This window comes from Nuphar pumila, chromosome 17, assembly GCF_984573655.1.
Source record: "Nuphar pumila chromosome 17, dmNupPumi1.hap1.1, whole genome shotgun sequence".
Taxonomy (NCBI): Eukaryota; Viridiplantae; Streptophyta; class Magnoliopsida; order Nymphaeales; family Nymphaeaceae; genus Nuphar; species Nuphar pumila.
Genome location: NC_143265.1, coordinates 69716495 through 69737742, shown reverse-complemented (window position 1 = coordinate 69737742; position 21248 = coordinate 69716495). Strand labels below are relative to the sequence as shown.

The 21248-nt window shown below is 38.4% G+C and overlaps 1 pseudogene; it reads right to left on the bottom strand.

The window, feature by feature from the left end:
- Window positions 1-19185: 19185 nt before the first annotated feature.
- Window positions 19186-20137, bottom strand: LOC149812136 (nuclear transcription factor Y subunit B-10 pseudogene; annotated as a pseudogene).
- Window positions 20138-21248: the final 1111 nt, after the last annotated feature.

Below are 21248 nucleotides of genomic sequence, written 5' to 3'. Positions count from 1 at the left end.
TTTTTTATTAATTTTCATATTGAAATAATACCAAAAAAATGTTTTTCATATTCTATTCCATTCTTAGGGTTGGTATAACCATCCATGCCAAATTTGGTGTGAATTTAAGATTAATTGCCATGTATGTTAGTTAAATTAGCAAAAAAAAAGTTTAATTCGTACAAAATTCAGGCGAAATTCAATGTCTTGGCAATATTTTTTGCAATTTTAAGGTTTTAGAATGCATATAATCATATCATATCATCTTGTGTTTAATTTTATCTTTATTTTCATTCATTTGAATTTCAAAACTCTCATTTTCACAAAAATTCTTTCTGAAAACTCTGATTTCAAGGCCATAGTCTTGTTATCAGGGGCATTTTAGTTATTTTCACCTCAATTTCGAATTTCCAAACTTTATTTTTGTATTTTAAATACATTATCATCATTTATTTCTTATGTTTATATCAGAGAGTTATGAATTGGGTTATATCTGGATAAAACCCGATAATTTCTTGATATTACGGATAAATCTAGAAAAACCTACATATTTGTGCTAACTCATTTTCTAGTTTTGCAGGGATATTTAGAAGGAAGATTTTATTTATTTTTTCTTTTATTTCAATGATGTAAAATCAAATATATTATTGGAATAAGAGTTACATTTCCTACATAGAATAGGATGCATTGCATATAGTTTGCTTTCATAAATTTCAATATCTGATGAATGATGATTCATACATTTTTCGAAATCCACTATGGTTGACACAAATGACACATGTACAAGCTTTTAGAGAGTTGACAAACTCTGTGGAATTCCTATTTATGGCCATAGTCAGAATACGAATGAGACCCAGATTTATCATTTTCGTATAAGCCACATTCAACTTACACTCTTAGGCTAACTTCAAAAATTCACTGCATTTCTCAAAAAAAAAAAGTTTTTCTCAAAATCCTCAGAAAATATTCTTTGAAGTTACATTAATTCATTTATATCAATTATTTCACATCATGAAAGCATTTCAAAGAACCATCAACTTTTTATCAGATTATTTCAATAAAAAAATTGATTTTCTCAGAAAGAGCATTCAAATTTCAGAAATCGATTTTTTCAAAGTTTCAATTGTCCTGAGAATCAATTTTCCATTTAGAAAGAGATTTCCAATATAATTCATGATTTTTAATAAATTCCTTTTCTAAGTATTTTTCCAAATATCAGAAGCAAACATAATCTTTGCAAATGTGCAATTTTCAAAACTTTATAGCACATGCTTGATTCTCTGTGTATTTAGAAATTAGAGCATAATTTTAATAGTTGAGCCTAGCTAAGCACACTTTTGATCCTTGGTTCAATTACCTCTGGTAAAGGCGCCAAGAATGATTGAACCTCATACCGACAAGCGAGTCCCATTCTACAGAATTTTTCTACAAAATTTCAAAAACGGAGGTGAGTTATTTTCAAAAACCATTTTCAAAACTGTGATCGAGTTTGACTCACAGAATCGTTTCTCTCTCGAAGAGAGGGAAAATTTTTGCGATGATAACAGGGGCGGGGCCCCATTTTCCCTCGGTCCACTCTCATCCCTACCAATGATCCAAAGAACATCAATTGCTTTTTTTTTCAATGAAGCATCTCCTGTGATGCTCATCAACCTTACATTCTTGTCAAAATGGCACCATTGGATTGGATTTAAAGCCAAGGATTGGGATGAAGGGACAAGAAGGAAGAGATGGTTGCCTTGAAAAACCTTAGTGTGCATTTGATTGCACCTAGATTTAAGATCCTAAGATCATGACTTGAGATCAACATGAACAAATTTGGAGAGAGAAGGGAATGGAGTGTGACTCCCCTTCCCACCCACGCCCACTTCTGAAGGGAGATGAGAAGCACACTGCTTCTCACAGCCTGACGTGAAGGATTCTCCCATTCTGAACATATCATGGGCCAACATGATCGAAGGATCCTTGGCATTCAGTGTAGCAACCAAAGTTTACATGGTCCACCATGGAGAATCTATGTGGCTCGAGATTTCGTAGGAACATCACGGTGAGATGCTGAAACCATTTAAGTGGACATTAGTGGTGGGCTTTGCATGCGACAACCAACAAAAATATATAGAATATCAATACGCATTCCAAGAGGTTTGTGCTTTATGGAAGTTTGCAACCCCCGTCAAGTTTTCTTCGCTCACACATGGGTTGTTTTCTTATTCATTTGAATAACGTAGATGAGAGGTCTCACATACTCCATGGAGGACTATAGAGAGTGGTATGGTTCACACTGGTTGCACATCAATGGACTCCAAGTATGAAGTTAAAGCTGCAAGCAATAAACTGAATTTTGTTGTGAATTTCGACTACCCAGTCTCTCAAACGAATGCTGGATGAGAGATCTTTTTGAGGGGATTGTTTTGTTTCTGCAGGGCTGCCTTATGGCTGTTGATAGTCATATGAGGGCCTTGGAGTGATGTGCTTTCAGTCGAATTTACATATTTCTATTAAACTTTGTGCCTAAACCTAATATTGAAATTGTAATCTTGAATTAAAGGTCGTTCATTCAGGATATTATTTATGAGCAACAAATTCAGTTTTGCGGCATGTGCGGATTGATGAACCATTCATCATACACTTGCCCAAGATGATAACATTCCCCTACTAAGGAATTGACACCACCTCTTCAAGACGAATGGGCACGTGTGAAAGTACACCATCACAACAAAATTTCTCAGAAGCATAATAAAAAACAATGCACAATAATCAATTTGAGATCCTCCAGTGTGAAGAGGCTGGTCTCTTTGTCAAAGACACAACTATGGACACCGAAGTTAGGGATCCTAACCAAGAAACCAACATTACCAAGGACTATACTTATGTTCAATCTAATTAGACTATCATCAAGCAATTGTTCTCCTGTAAGGACAATCTATGCCCAGTTGAACGTAACCCAAGGAATGAATCTCACCTCCAGCAAAACTGCTACGACCACCGATCGGAACGACGACCGATGACCTCTCTGGCCAAGACTGTGACGATTGAACAATTGAGCAACCACCCAACAGTGGACCTTCTCACAAATGTGGGACAACAAACAATACATGGGACATAGATGGAGTCTATGAGTACCACACCTTTTATTGACGTGGACTCCCACCCCAACCAGCGTGTCCTTCCTTCCACGCTGGCAGTCCAAGAAGTATCCTTTACTCCTGGGACAAAGACCCAACATTTTATGTTTCGATCATCCTCTAAGGCCGATAAGGAGAATGATGACTTAAATGGATCAGGAAGAGCCACTTACCGAAAGCAACCATGGACGATCCGAACAAGGCTTCGATGGAGGTAGGATGCTTACATTATCTTCAGCCAATCAACACCCTCAATAAGCACATAAGAGATCGTTGAGAGGTGAGAAGGACTCTTGAACCCCAAAAAATCATAGAAACCCAAGTCACGTAGGTAGTACTCATCACACTACTACAGGTTTCCTATTTATAGGGAGATCAGGTGGGATGTCCACAATAGACAGACAATTATGAGACCTCATAACTGTCCTGTAACCCTCAAAATCCAAAAGACTCTTCCATGTTGTCCCTTGATGTGCTTATGTTAATACAGGTCACATTCAGGTTGGATCCGATCCATTCTAAAATCTAATATTATCCCACTTGACCCATTGACATAGAAAAACACATCAACACAGATCTTTACTGTTACCTCGATTCAATTTTTATGTTGGTTCACATGTTATTCAGTATCACAAGAATGAATCACGCGAGTCATGGAGATGAACACCTCTTTATGAGATATCATATTTCTATGTACTATAATATTATTCATTTTAAGTATTTATATATAAAGAATACCTTTATGAACATGTTGGTATCTAACCCATTTTATTGGTCCTTTTATTATTGTTATTCTATTATTCTCTCTTCAAAATGAGACACTTTATACAAAATCAACAATACACAAAACCATAGAGAATCAATTTAGTTTCATAAATGTGATCACACATATAACCATAATGTATTGTCATACATCAGAAGAAATCAAATAGACCTATCCTCATTACATGTTGGAAATATAATCCCGGTGCTAGCTCTTTAGTAAGAAGATCTGCAATCATTTTCTTTATACCGATTGTATCAATACACACTAAATGATTTTTAATTCTTTATTAAACAACAAAGTACTCTATCTCTATGTGACTACATGAGGTGACACTCTTATTGTTATTAGAGAAAGACACATCAACTTCATTATCATAAAAGATCTTTAGTGGCCTCTTAATAGAGTCCACTATATCAAGACCCGATATAAAGTTTTTAATCCATATGGCCTGAGATGAAGTCTTGTTTAAATCAATAATTTCTGTCTTAATAGCTTTTAGAAATTCCTTCACTATCCTACAGTGTGAGATGGACCTTGAATATTCTTAACTACTCGTGATTGCAAAAGCAACATACTAAAACTATTTGAGCACTCACACTTCTCATAGACAACCTTTTGAGCGCTGCTGTTATTTTTTTAAGAGTGAGTTAATCGCTCTATGCAAGATTCATATTGAAAAGGTATATATGAGACCCTTTATTATTCATCTTTTCTAAGGCAACCATGATACAATCATTATCATTTTCACTTTGGTAAAAATAATAGTACTCAGAGTTGCTTTGCCTTCTCAATTCTCAAAGAATTCACTTCAATTGGTGAAACTAATAGATTATGTAACCAAAGGCAATTCAACACTTTACCTTTAGGGACAATCATGCTTCATAGGCTGATGTGCACACCTACTATTACACCCTATGTGAATTTGGAACACAATGACCTGCCTTTGAGTAGAATCATTGCTTCACAAAGTCTACATATTCACAATACACAATTTCAATCTCAATACAGTCCAAAAAAACCCTCAATCAACACAACTCAGATTACATTGGTAATTCCAAGAGTGAGATGATCAAGATCTATTATCATAAGTATTTGTAAAGCATGTCACAACACAAAAATAGTGCATACATTCATAATCTCATGCTTAAATAATAATGAATAACTCAAAACAACATAAAAGACACCAAATATCATGCTAGAATATGAGAAAAATGTGCATTTACAAGTAATATCCAAGTTTGGGCTTGAAAATAGCCATGAACGAGCCCTTAAAGACCATGAACTAGTCACTAAAATCCCTAAATCGGTTTGAAAAACCTTTGAACTAGTCACAGGAAGGCTCAAACTCGTCCCCCAAACCATTGAATCAACTCGAGAATGCCCCAAACCGGTTTTAGAAACCTCAGAACTGGTCTCAAGATGCATGAATTGGTTCCAAAAACCCTAGAATCGGTCTTAGAAACCCCTGAACCAGTCCTTAAAGGATCAAATCGATTTCAGAACCAATTTTGTTCTATTATGGGTCAATAGGGTCCAGTTCTAGACCTGATCTGACCCAATATTGGACCAAGACTTGGTCAAATCAGATATTGGGTCTTTGTCAGGCCACACTCAAACCCGATTCACTCGAAAACTATCTGGGTCCCAGACTGGATTCAGAGGGTCGGGGACTGACCCGATCCATCCGAAAAAACATTTGGGTCCCAGATCGGGTTAGACAGTTTGGGTTTAGATCCGATCTATCCAGAACTCTAAAAATGGGTTCGGGTCCTAGACTAGGTCGACTGGATTAGGATCAGACTGAGTCCACCCGGAACCAGTCCTGATCATGGATCGGGTCACGTGTAGACCTAATCCACCCAGAAACCTCATAAAGGTTTTGGGTCCAGGATCAGGTCCCCCTCGAGATAGGTAGAAACCCAATCCATCCAGAACCCCATGACGAGTCTAGGTCCAAATCGAGTCCCCTAGGTCGGGTACAAACCCAATCCACCTAGAACCCTGTAATGAGTCTGGGTCAGGATCGGGTCCTTCAGGATATATAGGTATAGACCTGATCCACCAAGAACCACGTAATAGGTCTGGATCGGGTCCCCCGGTTTGGGTTTCAGTTATGATCCACCCAGATTCTGGTTTAGGGTCCATCCAGGTCTACCCTGTGGACGAGATCCACTGTCTACAGTGGAACCTGACCCTTCCCATTCCCAGAAACGTTTTGCCCTCCCTCCTCCCACCTTTTATCCTACCTCCATCGCTTGAAGCCTCCTCCGGTAGTTTGCCCCAGTTGCCACTGGCGACGACCGCCATCGGCTTGGGCATTCCGTCGACGGCTGATGCAGCAGAAATCTCAGTTGGATGAGGTGCGGCCACCACCGGTATCCATGCCCGACAGCGGCCGCCTCAGCAAGCATCAGTGACAATCGACCTTCGTCAATGTCGGTCGTCCGCCGACGATGTCAGCAAACGACTGCGGCTGTTCACAATCACAATCGTCGACCGCAAAATATGGTGGGGGTTGCAGCTGCCACGAGTGGCAGGCCTAAAGCTGCAAGCGACGATGGCCAGACTCAGGTGGCCAGCCGTCGCCCGGCAAGGCCTGTCCCTGTCTTATGACAACAACCTGCTACAATCTTATCGTAGCAGAGGGGACACCTTGTGGGGGGCTCCAAAACATGGCTCAAACCTGGATTCTGGTGACCCTGAGGATTCCGACCACTGTCACCAATCCACAATGAGTGGTACCACTGCCTCTCTCGCTCCCTCTTCCCTTCTCCTTCCCATTTTCATGAGAATTACAGTGACACGAGATGATGAGCCACTATGACCACTGCCTCCCTCTCCCTATCTCTCTCAATTTTAAATCTCCCAAGAAATTCACAACCGAGAAATTACCATTTTAAACTTTTGTCACTATGGATATAGCTGATTTAATTTAAGTATTATGCAAAAATCATCATATTTTTGTTAAAATGAATATCGCCATATTTTAAAAAATATAGCTTCATTTTGAGCATTAAAAATGGTGACCAAAATATCATATTTTTTGTGACATTCTTAAAATTGCTGATAAAAAGCTATCCCAATTCCTATATTGCAACACCCTGATACGAAACCTTTAGAGTTTGGGTTTGTGGGTATTATTTTACAAAGAAAAATACCAAAGTAATGCACAGACAACCAATTTTTTTAAAAAAAGTAGAACATCGTAATCTCATAACCATGGTCATATCAGCTACGTCATCCAACTCAAAAGCACAAATTTACATATAGTTGAATAAATAAAGACAATAAAGTAAAAGTCTCTGCATGGCACTCTGGCCATCTTCGAACACCTGTTGGGCGAAAGCCGCTATGTTAAACTGCCTCAGGTAGATGCACATCCACATTCATTATTCCTCAGCAGAACATCTAACTGGACATGCTCACGTCTGGCTGCATCCGTCTCCCTCAATAAATATTTACTGTATTGCAATTCGTTATAAGTTTACCTTATTAAACTTATTTAATTATGTTAATACAAGACATGTTCATGCACACACAACATCACAAGGATTTTTTTAACAAGCATTTTATTAAAATTCCAGTGCAGTATATTGGTAAAAGCATAAAAAACACTAAACTAATGATTAATGACATTCACTTAGGTTTATTTACTTTCAAAATAAAAACTAAAACTAAAATTAAAATTTCCTCTGTATCTGCCGAGCATGTAGCACTGAAGATCTAGTTTGACCTGTACTTTGGTGATGCCGGAGTGTAGGTGGGAGACTTTGGAGTGTAGGTCGGCTTGCCATCTTCTTGTTCATCCGACAAGTTCTTTTGATTTACTATTACTCGAGGTGGTACATGACCACCTTCTCTAGCGCGCACCTCAGCCAAGGCTCGGATTTGGAAACTGTTCATGAATGTCTTTCTTGTGCTCTCAGGTAGCCTCATTCTTGTTATGATCTTTCCATCTAACTAGCAATAGTGGTATAACTTTGTTTCTTAACTTTTGTTCCTTCAGAATTACATTTGCATACTCTTGCACTACTTTTGTGAAGTTGTCTCTTTGCTCAGTCTTTATGTAGACTAGAATTTCAACACATCATTCTCGAATGTATGATATAATTGTTGGTTTGGTTAACTTTCTAACACCTTAAAATGTGAAGGTTGGAATCTGAGGGTTTGAAAACCAACACACTTATTTTTACAGTCAATAGTAGCATGATGGTTGAACAACTAGTCTCTGCCCAGAACCACATCTACATCCTTGAATTCTAATTATAGAAGGTTTATAAATAATTCATTTTTGTCTATATACACAACACAATTCTTATTTTCGACGTTTACCATGTCAGAATCCCTTATAGGTGTTTCTAACTGATAAGGAATGTCTAATTGTGATGGTAAAACTGATAATAGTTTTACAAAAGATGAGATGGTGAAACTATGTGTGACTCCAAAATTAAACAATACATGTGCAAAAGCTCCAATGATAGAGAGTGTATATTCCACCACATCAGGATTGTCAAGGGCTTCTTCTTTGTTCTCTGGTTCCAAAACTCATACTTGGATGCAAGATTTACAAGTTGATTATACTTCTTGACTTGCAGCAACCCTATCAACCTTAAAATTTTGGGCATCAAGTACCTTTCAAAGTGTCTGTACTTTTCCTTCTCCACCACCACCAGAGACTTCGCAAAGCGAAAGAAAAAGTTGAATCAGGCCGTGTATTATGCCATTGTCATGCTCTCTTAGCACAACTTCTTGAATTCTTCTTCTTTCTCTATTTTCTCATTCCTCATGAAGAATTGCCTATTGAATCTCCCCACAAAAGTAAACTAGGATAAGTGTCCGGTTCTAGGGTATCTCGGATAGCTCTCCACCAGTATTCAACGTCACTCATAAGGTTGTATACAACCACCCAGACTCGTTGCTCCTCCAAGCACTGAATGACATCTAATGCTTTATCCACTTGCATCATCCAATTTTCTGCCATAACACTATTTGGGGTGCCATTGAACACTGGAGACTGCATATTCTTGAACCTTTCGGCCCAAGAAGTAACAACCACAATAATAGTATGAGGCTGAACTTGTTGTGCACACGTGGTTTACAGTAGCTCATACATGATCCACTCAATAGTATACTCAAAAGATACTCTTGTGTTTACTTCAGTAGTACTTCTCTCTAAAGAGGCTGATGGAGCCTCTATACTCTCTACTCCATAACTGCGTGGAACACGACTACCAGATATGCGAGATAAAGAGGGTGCTCTAGTAAAAGATGTACTCTCGGGTTCATTATTCCTCAGCACTGCATTTGACTACACCCGCTCATGTCTGCTTGCATGTGTCTCCCTCGATAAATACGAAGTCCCTCTACGAGTGGCCATTATATATTGCATTGCAATTCGTTATAAGTTCACCATATTAAACTTATTTAATTATGTTAATACGAGACATGTTCATGCACACACATCACAAGCATTTTCTTAACAAACATTTTATTAAAATTTAAATGCAATACATTGGTAAATGCATCAAAATCATTAAACTAATGATTACTGACATTCACTTAGGTTTATTTACATCCAAAATTAAAACTAAAATTAAAATTTTTGTTGTATCTGCCGAGCCCGTAGCATTGGAGATCTAGTTCGGCCTATAGGTGGGTGATAACAGAGTGTAGGTGAGAGACTCTGCTGTGTAGGTGGGCTCACCATCTTCTTATTCATCCAACAAGTTTTCTTGATTTACTATCACTCGAGGTGGTACAAGACCACCTTCTCTAGCATGCACCTCAGCCCAGGCTGCAACTAGTGGTGCTAGATGAGGGAACAATAGCCTAATTCCACAAGGGTGCGTAAAAATAGGTAGAGAAGACATAGTTGCTCATGTTGCTGCCATTCTCCTCTCCTCAACTTGCACCTCTATCGCCGTGGCTGTTATCTCTCTATTGACAGCTACCAACCTAGCTCAACTAGGTCCACCCATACTGACTCTGTAACTTGCACAAGACATATGACATCCTCATGTACTCATCATTGACCCTCTACCACTCGGTGTAATGATAAAATGAGCTTGTGTTCTACGCCCATCTTTTCTCCCAACTATCATCCAATCTTTGATTGCTCTCTCTCAAATTACTCGCACACCCTAAGGGTAGAACTCGTGAGTTCCACAATCATTGGGTTGTGGTTGACATCTTCTAGCAGGGAGTGGTGCTAAGAGATTTTTCAAACGATCATCAACCATCCCTTGAACGAGGTGCTCCATGTCAAAAATAGCAATAGCTATCAGGGACACCACCACAACGATGTTGCCTAATTGAGTAGATGCACTATTCCCATTATTATTTGGGTTCTTCATTCCTAATCTAGAATTAACCCTAGTCAATAGGTTTTTAACTAATAGAGACTTGATCTTTACTTTATTGAACCACTCCTGAATGATGTAGCTTTTATGCAAAACTTTACTCTAATACCACTTTGTAACACCCCGATCCAGGACCTCTGGAGTACGAGTTCGTGGGTATTACTTTCCAAAGGAAAATACCAAAGTAATGCATAGAAACATGACACCAATTTTTTTTTTTAAAAATTAAAACATCATAATTTCAAAACCATGGTAATATCAACTACATCATCCAACTCAAAAAGCATAAATTTATATATGGTTCAATAAATAAAGACTGTAAAGTAAAAGTCTCTGCATGGCACTCTGGCCGTCTACGAATACCTGTGGGCGAAAGTCGCTACGTTGACCTGCCTTAGGTAGATCTCCTGAAACTTATAATTGTAATTATTAAAGGGATGAGTATAAAACTCAGTAAAAAATAATTATAAACAATTTAAGACTTTGACTTACAACCGTAGTGGGCTCTAAGCCCTTAGTCTTAGTTTTTATCATAAAACATACAAGTTTATCTCTTTTAAGTTCTCCCATTAACTTTCTCAAACTCACAAGTTAACATTCACTCAATGTTAACTACTATACTAGATTGGTTATACCGGTAATAACCTACTATAGACATAGCAACCCGTGTAGAATACCCTAATTCTATAATGTTGGCAAGACTATGAATCATCTGATCGATCCCGACTGAAATCACTAAAAACTGCAGTGAAAGAGGACCCACCGGTAACTAGCTAGAGAGTCTGACTGAGGATCTATACCTACCCCTAATGTTCGTGGTTCATGCTACATCCCGATCTACTTAGAGTCCTACTCACTGTGTGAAAAAAACCCTTAGGATATTTATGCAACTCATGCTTTCTCACGTGAACTACCTCAAGTTCATTTTCTCTCTATCTCAAGTTTCTCAAAATATTCTTAGGGTTATGATATTACAAATATCTAAGCATACAAAAGATGTAGTGTCTCTACATCGATATAGTGTCTCTATATCAATAAATTACCGGTGGCCCACGCTTATGGTGGCTCTCACTCAAATGACTATCAGGTAGCCCTTTCCATCTATCCCCTCTTATGAGGTTTATGAGGTTAAGTCTAACATGCTAAGATAAGTTAAATCTTGCAATAAACATAACTAAAAGAAGGGACTCAAGAAAAGTACTCAAATACTCAGTTTTGTTTTCATGCATGTAGTTCTATGTTCTCGAGCTTAGTATATGTATTTTTGTTTAAAATACAATATTTTTCTAAACATGCATATAATATTGAAGCTCAGAAATACATGAAATCATTTTATGCATGGTAGTTAACTCATGCATTCATTCTATCTCTCAATAATGCATCTCAATAATTTTTAAAAGTACAACTATATAACATGCAAGGTAAAGGCTACATTCTCAAGCTTATATAATTTCATGTAACCATTTAATACATGCAAATAAAAACATTATTTATTATTAACTAGACTTACTTATGATATCTCTTACCTTGAATGCAAATGCTACACTGTAGTATGCATTGGAGTCTCGCGTAGCCCTAATAGTAAAATCTAGTCATCACACAAGTATGTTCATATTAACAAGCATATATTCTTTATATTTTATCAAAATTATTAAAATACCCCTCTCGAGTTGGTCTGTCAAACTTCAATTTTTGTGCCCCTAGTTTGGTCAAAACCATAGGACTAGCAAATTCTTTTTTGCGATGCAAATGCAACGCAAACCTCACTCAATTTTGAGTTTGGGGTGCGAAGTTATGCTCATTTTACTTAATTGAATATCGGGTTACATACAAGGGTAATTTGGTTATTTCAACTTTTTGCGATTTGACCAAACCCAACCTAGGTTAAACTGGGTTTGGTCTGAGTTCAGAACACCAGGTTTATTGACCCTAGTCCAGACCCAACTAAGTTTGGGTTCAGACTCAAATGAACTCTAAAAAATCTATAATGGATTCACTTACTAACAAGTGTGAATCCATACTCAATTTGGTGTAACTGGACTGGACCCAAACTGTTCCAACAGGGTTCAGTTCTGTCTCAGTTAAGGATAGGCTAGACTTGTTTAGTTTGGTTCGAGTCAAAAACCAGAACAGATTGAACTCGATCCAGATCAGTTCCAAACTAGATCCATAATTAACAACAACATGGATTGAAATCTAGTTCTGATCTAGATTCAGAATTGATCCAGCTAGTCACAGATTGGATCCAAATACAGTTCTGATATGGATTCAAAACTATCAGACCGGATCCAAACTCAGTTTTGCTCTGAATTCAGAACTGATCTATTTAATTATGGACTGGATCCAGATTTAGTTATGATATTGATCTAGAACTGATCCAAATAATCTTAGACTAGATGTAGTTCTGATTTGGATCTAAGACTGATCTAGAGTAGATCCTGTTGGATCATTTTTCAGATCACACAGTTTCACAATCGTCATCATGATATAATACACGATAGAAAACAGTAAATACAACAGTGTATACAGCATGATCATCAGACAATTGAAACAAAAACAGGGAGCAAGCATGGCATTTTCCGCATTAAACCAAAATCCAGACGACAACATAAGAGCAAACAGAAGCAGAGAACATAAAGAAAACAATAGAACCATGTTTAGATTATGTAACAGGCTAAGGCGTACGAAAGTACTCCCCTTAGAGAAGATTCACCCCCACATACAGTGCAAATCAGGGTCCGGCGTCCTTCCCCCAGGATACAATAGCCACGACGAATCGAACGGTGCACTCCGACGGATCGTCCTTCGAAAACAACCTCCACGAACCAAATGTTGCAGAACACCCTTCAGGAAAAACTCAGGAAAGAGAGATAGAGAGAGAGAGAGAGAGAGAGAGAGAGAGAGAGAGAGAGAGAGAGAGAGAGAGAGAGAGAGAGAGAGAGCAACAGGGGAGATGGGAAATCGCAGAGCTTCAGAAATGCGTCTGTCTCAGCCTGTGCGTAACCCCAGCCCTTACCACGCTTTTATAACCCACGAACGATTATGAAACGTAGAAGGACCCGTTACGGATTCTGAGGAGACGTGATCCGTTAACGGACTTCGAAAGATCGAGATCCGTTACGGAATCCGAAGAGCCATAACGGGCACAGAATACGAGGAGTCGTGACCCGTTATCCATTCCCATAATCCGTTACCGAATCCAAATATCCAATGAAACTTTGGGTAAAAAGGTACTTTGGTCTTGAATGGATATGGCCCTAAAGGGCCAATTACCCAAACCCAAGCCCAAGCCTGAGCCCGGCCCGGCTCGGCACGACACTACACGGTGGGTGGGCACATGCGCGCGTGTGTGTGGTGGTCATCCCACTATCTTGTTCTCAAGAACAAGTGAATGAGTTCACATGTGCCTTATAAAGCCCACAAAAAACTCAAGCACAAGCAATATGGGACTATTCCACCTCATCAAGACCACTTCCTCTAAACAACCCAGTTTCTCCTTTGAATTTTCTCTCCCTTCCTTCTTACACCTAACAGATCCAAACCCAATACTGTTTGAATCCGGATCAACTTATTGGACCCCCTTATTTTAGTTCTATATCCACCCCCAAGTCCATTTCAAAGCTCTAAAATCTGCAATGTATATGAAAGAATTTTACCGTCTTAGATCACAAATCTAGATCCAAGAGATCGAGGATGAACAAATTAGTAGGTATAGTTATGAGCTAAAGTTTCATATCGATATTAAATTGAACCATCCCAAAATTACATCTTTAGAGCATGTAGTTCCAGTCATAGGCGGAGCCGGGGGGGCCTCCCCAAACAGTTAATTTTTTTTTCTTGTAAAAGCCCAGTCCTAGCCCACCCCTGATTCCATATGAAATAGATTTTTATCCATTTTTTTAGCCCAATCCTAGCCCAGCCCTGACTGCAGCAAATAGTTTGATTTGTCCATATGAAATAGATTTTTATTAATAATTGTAGCCATTTTTTATTTTATCTCAATTTTTTTTCGGGAACCCCTGACTATCAAACCAGTTTTTTTTCCTACACCCCTGTTTGCCCCCCCCCCCTCACATGAATCCTAGCTACGCCACTGGTTCCAGTGGCATTAAATATTAAAAGGACGTTAACATATGAAGCAAATCTACATCGACCTGACTCTACTCCCATTTCCAAAATTATCAAAACCCAAATAGTAGGGACCCATTTAAAGCCCAATCCAAACTTTCTCTTAAAACCTAATAAATGCCCAAATCTATCTAAAGATGATTTAGATCCAGAACCATGTAATGAATCTAAATCCATTTTGTTAGATCCTCCTAAATCCGAACACGTTGGATGCAATCTAAAAGGAACCTTCCATGTCCTACCTCCTATCCAGATCCAAGCTCCACAAATATCTATTTTATCTAAAACAATAGTGCCCCAAAACATGAGCTTGTTTAGAATGGGTCATCAACAACATGTGGGGCAGGAGATCCAGGTTACCTGCTTATTGATTTCTTTTGAATGGATCAAACCGGCATTAGGTCCATTTGATCAAGATCAGTACAAAAGCATATTTGATGACAATAGATAGCCCAAAAAGAATACTTCAGATTTCTAGATATATATTAGAGTAGAGCTTGTTTGGTCCACTCAGTTTCTGAAACAGTATAGAGATCAAGTTTTATATTGCGAGCCCATAACCCACAAAGTGAAAGTGAGATTCAAGTTGAAGGAAAGTCTTCTCTAACTTGAGGAGAACGATGCAAGAGCAAAGCAGAACAATCAAGACTATAAAGATTTATTTATATTTTGGATTTTTATTTGTTATTTTGGTTATTTTTTATTTAAATCATTGTATTCGATCCAACTTTTTAAGATATGTTTCATCTTTTTAGAAGGTTATAAGAATTGTTAGTTTGCTTGATTTAGAATTAAGAAAAATCTCATCTATTTATAAATAAGAGATTTTTGGGGCGGGCCTAACTCCAACTTCCCTTTCAAAAATAAAAAAGAGATTTTTGTAGTTAATCAATTCAAGCTCAATAGAGATTTGATATAAGTTATTTTTCATTTTATTTAGTTATTTTTTGTATTTTATGGTTATTTTCAAATTTCTTAAATAATTTTAAAAAATTCATAGATAATTTATAGTTAAATAAAATTTTCTTTGTAAATTTGACAAAGGATTTACATCATTCACCGTCTTGGGATTTTTTTTTTTGAAAGGCAAGCTGGATTTAGGCAGACCCTTACCAGAACAACAGCCGCCCCCATGTGGCAGAGCGATTCGATCCTGGGTCTTCAGCTTGATACAGGACCCGCTTACCACATGGGATACCACCGAGGTGGTATGCGTGGGACCCATTTAGGAAGTAAGTAACGCAACCAGGGGTGTTTGAGACGCCGTTCATCGCATGGATTAATGACATGAGAGTGACCCATGACGGTAAGAGACACTCTATGCATGTTTTAAAGGTGAGCTAAAAGCAAACATGTCATATTCAGGCTACGGACACCATATTATATGGATAACAGTTTGCTTTCAGAAGTCTTTTCGAGACAAGTACATGACAGACAAAAAAATATCCACATGGAAGAAAGTAGAACCAGAAAATTCAAGTTTAAATGTACACTTGAAAACAGGTTCCAAGAAACCATGCAGACTTGACATTACTAAAATTTGCATCCAGGGAATAGGATTTTTTCCCCCAAGAAATTAAGTAGATCAACATTTTAATTTAGGGTACAGCAAAATATGTGAAAAGAGACCCATTTCATATGAAATAGGATCTCTTTCCCATGGGGTCTGAAATGCATGCCCCACGGAATCCCAAGTTATGGGGTCCATGTTCTTTATATGAAACTGTGTTTCCTATGAAAATGAAGTCTCGACCATAGTTTATGGGAGCACCTCCCTAAGGGAGAAGTGTGTTTCTAGGGAATCATGCTTGCAAATTACGATGCACCATACTTCCCCGAGGGAAACTCACTTCTCATTTTGGGGAAACACGCTTCCCAACTTCTCATTCTTTTTGTTTCTCATTCGTTTGCTTCTCTCTCTCTTCCCTTATGTTTGCTCCATTTTTTTTTTGTGTTTTCATGTTATTAATTATTTATTTTTTCTTTTCCCTCGCTTTCCACTAACTTCTCCCTCTCTTACCACTCATTTTTTCTTCGTTTCCTTCAAGTTTATTTTTTTTTTTCAATTTTCTCAGACGCTTTCATAATAGCTTTCAAAATGAATCTTCACGCTTTAAAATAACACTAGCTTTTCTGCTTTTGCTTCATGCATCGCTTCCCGTATCCATTTCGCTTCTTGGAAATTATGGTCTCAGCAACACCTCACCCCAGAAAAAAAATCAAAGTGTTTTCTTGCACGGCTACGTTTGCATGAAAATCCTTTACCATGGCAAGGCATGTCAGAAATTAGTATAAAGCAAAAAATGCATGAAATTAAGGAACCATAGGAAAGGTGATCTAATTCCTAAAAGTATAGCCCTTTGAAACTCCATGTGTTTAAGATATTCAAGACAGATATGGAAGTTTCTTATGCTGCAGACCTAACATTTGGCTCTGGTTTCAGACTAAGGATTTGAAATTCTTTTCTCAGCATCATACAAGTGTTGAACTAGAACCTATACTCTCGAGCCTCAGTGCAGCTCCACTACATTGGTTGATCTAGATATGGATAAATGTTTGTAATTTAATTTGGCTTTTCTGCTAACACTACAAGAGAAACCATTTTTGATGGTGCACAAATAGAGCCAGCAGTTATGCCAGGAAAGGCATCACCATTAATGCATTTCCTGGCACAACTTTACACCCCCCGGAAAAAGTTTTTGCTGGCACAAATTTACGCCAGCAAAAATTTAATGCTGGCGTAGTTCTGTGCCAGCAAAGATCTTTCTCAGAATTAAAAATATCTTTAATTGGCACAGTTTTGCACCAGCAAAAAGTTTTTACTAGCGCACAAATAACGCCAGCAAAGATCTCCAGTAAAGATAAACTTTTACTGGCGCAGTTTATAACTGCGCCAGTAAAAATGTTTCTTTATTTTTTAATTATATATTTCTTGTCAGATACGAAACTACCAGTTGTCGTCTGATATAATTTAGAGAAGCTTGTACCTGTTGACTCAACATGCAACAGATCAATCAAAACACAAAAAAGCAATCTATTCAGTACCTCCCACAAAGCAATAAGAACAGCAACACTGATAATGTTGTTGGCAGAATATATTTAACAAAAAAGTTCATTGTTTGCAGATATGTAGATTTTATTTTTCCAAGTGACTAATGCAGTATCTAAGGGCTCTCTTGAACACCTATGTGTATTGGCATATTAAATAGCATAGATGAATTTCAAGGAAACTGAAGTCATACCATCCAAAACATACTCTGGTTCAAGGTAACCCAGTGTCCCTACAATCTTAATGTTGGTTTGATTCTGGTTTCCAACAGTGACTGCAAGACCAAAGTCTGAGAGCTGCATACAGCCACAGATCCCTAAGACATCAGGGAGTGGAGACGAAAGTAAGGAACACTTGAACCATCAGCAGAGAGATTTAAATGTCAGCCTAACAACGCAAACAAACCTTGGCATTGTAGTTGGAATCCAAAAGAATGTTAGAAAGCTTCAGGTCATGGTGGATCACAGAGGGGGTGCAGTGTTCATGCAGATACTCGAGGCCTCTATTTCATCACCAAATGGGACAATCTTCTCTATCGGGAAAGATTAGCAATCATGCCCATGCATCAATCATGATTCTACCTCTACATAAGTGGAACAAACAAAATCAACAACAAAAAAGCTAGATTTGTTACCTAACAATCTCAAACCGAAATTACTTTTGTTTGATATACAGGTTGCTCTTAAAGATAGTATGGTTGATGTCACTATATATTTTTTTCATCCCTGAAATCAATTTCAAAGGTTAAACCACCCATCCCTAGTTATAATATAATGCTTCTAGTGCCCAGTTAGCACAAACTTCAATCTTTTTTTTTTAAAGAAAGTGACGACCATGCTAGATTAGGATAGCAATCATTGCAAGCAGGTTGGAGGACGCCTTCTGAAAGCCAATGGATATATATGAAATTAAAACATCAAACTCTGGTCGCAGTAGTTGAAACTAATGTATGAGATCTTCAGAAAATGAAAAGTGGTAGCCAGAAAGCACAATTTCTGAGAAAGTATTCAGGTGGAGCAAACTACAAGCATGCAAAAGGTCTGTAATCGAAAGAAACAAAACAGTGTCTCAATCAGCATAGAGAAACTCTAGTAGGTTGGAAGTTTACCTGATTAAAAGGATTTCATCAAAATTTAATATCACACTAGTAAAAATTTCTTCGTGATGTATATTGTACTTCTCTTTTAAGTGTAATTTAAAGACATGCATCTTTTCACTATAGGAATTTTTTTGTTGCATCTCCATAACCTTTTAATCCAACAATTATAGAGTTTAGTTACAGCTGCATTTAACTATATACATGAAATGAACCATTGTATATAACGTTCAAGCTTAAAATATATACCAAACAATTGCCATACCATGCCCTTAAGCAAGAGGTGAAAAAGGTGATTGCAAGAAAGTTTCTTTGCACTGGCCATTGACTCCTGTAGATAAAATAACAGCTCATTTTCTTGAAAGCTAACGAAAGTCGAAAGACATGACCTTAAGGAATAAAAATTCTCTCCTTACAAATTGCACATTCATCATTATATTCAAGTAGCTCAGTAGTTGAAAAATCAGGAAGTGCTCCTTGAAGAGAACTCAGAGCCAATCTCAACTTAATGAACCCTTTCACCTTCAACGGCTTTGGTGAGCAATCTGCTGATAAGATTTCCACACAAACCACAAAAGAAGCAGATTAATTGTTAGATACACCATAGGTGCTAAAATGGCCACAAAGAAGGAACAAACTAATGAACAACAGCTGTAAACTTTTACCGGAGCACTAGAACTAGGCTAAAATCCAGCAACGTCCTTTTTGCTGGCCTCTCCACCCTTTGAACCTTTACTGTCACCCTGATATTATGTGGATTAATGAACACATACATAATGCAACCACCTAATGAACTTCTGAGCTAGCAACAAGAAAAGGAAAAACAACAACAACTTGACAAAAGAAGCAAGCTCATGGGTCTGCAATCTGGTGAGAAGGCATTAACAATAACAAATCTAAGCAACATGCAATCAATTCAAACCATAATTCAAAAAACAACCAAATAGCAAGAAAGCACAAAATTTTACTAAAAAAAACAATCAAATAGACTATAGGAAGCTACATACCTCCATCAGTAGCATGTCGATGATGCGAGAAATCCCATCAAAGTGAAAAAAAAATGAAAAAAGAGTTAGTTCAACCTTGTAAACTATAAGAGAGAATTTAACTTGGCATGCAAGCCCACCAAAAAATTTATCTCTCGATACATGTTCAGGTACACCTTAAGAGGATCAATGTAATCTTCAAAACCCAGAGTTCCCATCGCCCATAGCAAATCATCACCATTTATAGTCTTCTGTTTTTCCCTCCGGCATTTATCGCTCGCTCTACAGATATCCCCAAAAATAGAGCAACAAATCAACAAGTCTACACCTGATCAAAGCAAAAAAAACACCAATTCCCTGAAGATTTCCATGGAACCCATTGATTGGCATGAATCCGAGAACATATTCAACCAAAAGGGATAGAAGAAAGGTACATACTCGCTTGTGATGAAGCTAATGAACTCCGAAACGCATTCCTGAACGGTTTCCTTGGAATCCTTGGCAATCTTTCCGTTTGCCGGAAGCGCCTGATCCGGCTGATATTGGCAATTGGCAGGAACCGGTCCTGCTCGCGGACGTTCGACTAGTGGCTCTGATCCCTAGAGCGCGGGCTCTCAAGGCTACCGGGGCTGGCCGAGGCATCCGCCATGAAACCCTAGAGAATTTAATCAAGGAACCTGGAAAAGGGCCAGCAAAAGGCCTTTCCTGCCAGAGAAAGGAATAGGGAAAGCTAGCACGAAAAGGGCTGCCCATTTTCCGTCCTTACACAAACAGAGAGAGACTGGCCAGAAAAGGGCCCACCTCCACCCTTGTCCAGCCACAGAGAGAGAGAGAGAGAGAGAGAGAGAGAGAGAGAGAGAGGCCATATCTGCGCCGTTGCGACGATGTCGGAGGGAGAGGATGCCAGACGGAGGTTAGGGCACGCAGAGGCCGGGCTTGCGAGAAAAACGGGGAAGAGAGGCCGGAACTCCCTCTTTTCCTTGTGCTGCTGCTTCTTCTTCCGATTATCTCTTCTGCGTTTGCAGATTTTCAGCAGAGAGAGAGAGAGAGAGAGAACGTCGTAGAAATGGGAAAGAGAGAATAAAAAGGAAAGAGGGAAAATGTTTAGTGCAGAAATCAAAACGTTTTTCACTGGCGCAATCTAAAAAGTGTTTTTGTTGCGCCAGCGAACTCATTTTTTTTTATTGGTGCAGTGTTATCTTGTGCCAGCAAAAGCTGGTTTTCCTGTAGTGTAATACAATTGACAATGGAAGAAGGTCCATAAAAACCTTCCAACTGACACAATACTTGTGAGATTGTGTATGCTGGAAAATCTGAATGCTCCTTGGGGCTAGATGACAGAGATTGTCCAGCTAAACTTCCAACCATGCAGGGGGGCAAACCCATTTCTTTGGCACCCAATGTGGGTGACATCACCCATGGGACTAGGCCTTGCGGTGTCACTGCCAGCTGCATTTGCATTGAAAAGGTGTAGCAAATCTCTTTCTCTTTCTTACCCTTGTACTTGTACTAGTTTGCTTCTTGCTAAATATGGAGATCCAACTCTTATCCTGGTTCGTATGAGAACATGAGGTTTGGCGTTCTTGCACTTGCGTAAATCATGATTGAGGGCTTTATCCTATTTTAGAGACCATTTTGAGGACTCCGAAAATTTTGGTTAGTGGTTGCAGTGGGCGTTGACACCAAGTGGAGAGTTTCTAACAAAAAAAGTTTATAGATCGTTGTTACCGTCGGGGGCTAATTGGTTGCCTGAGGATGTG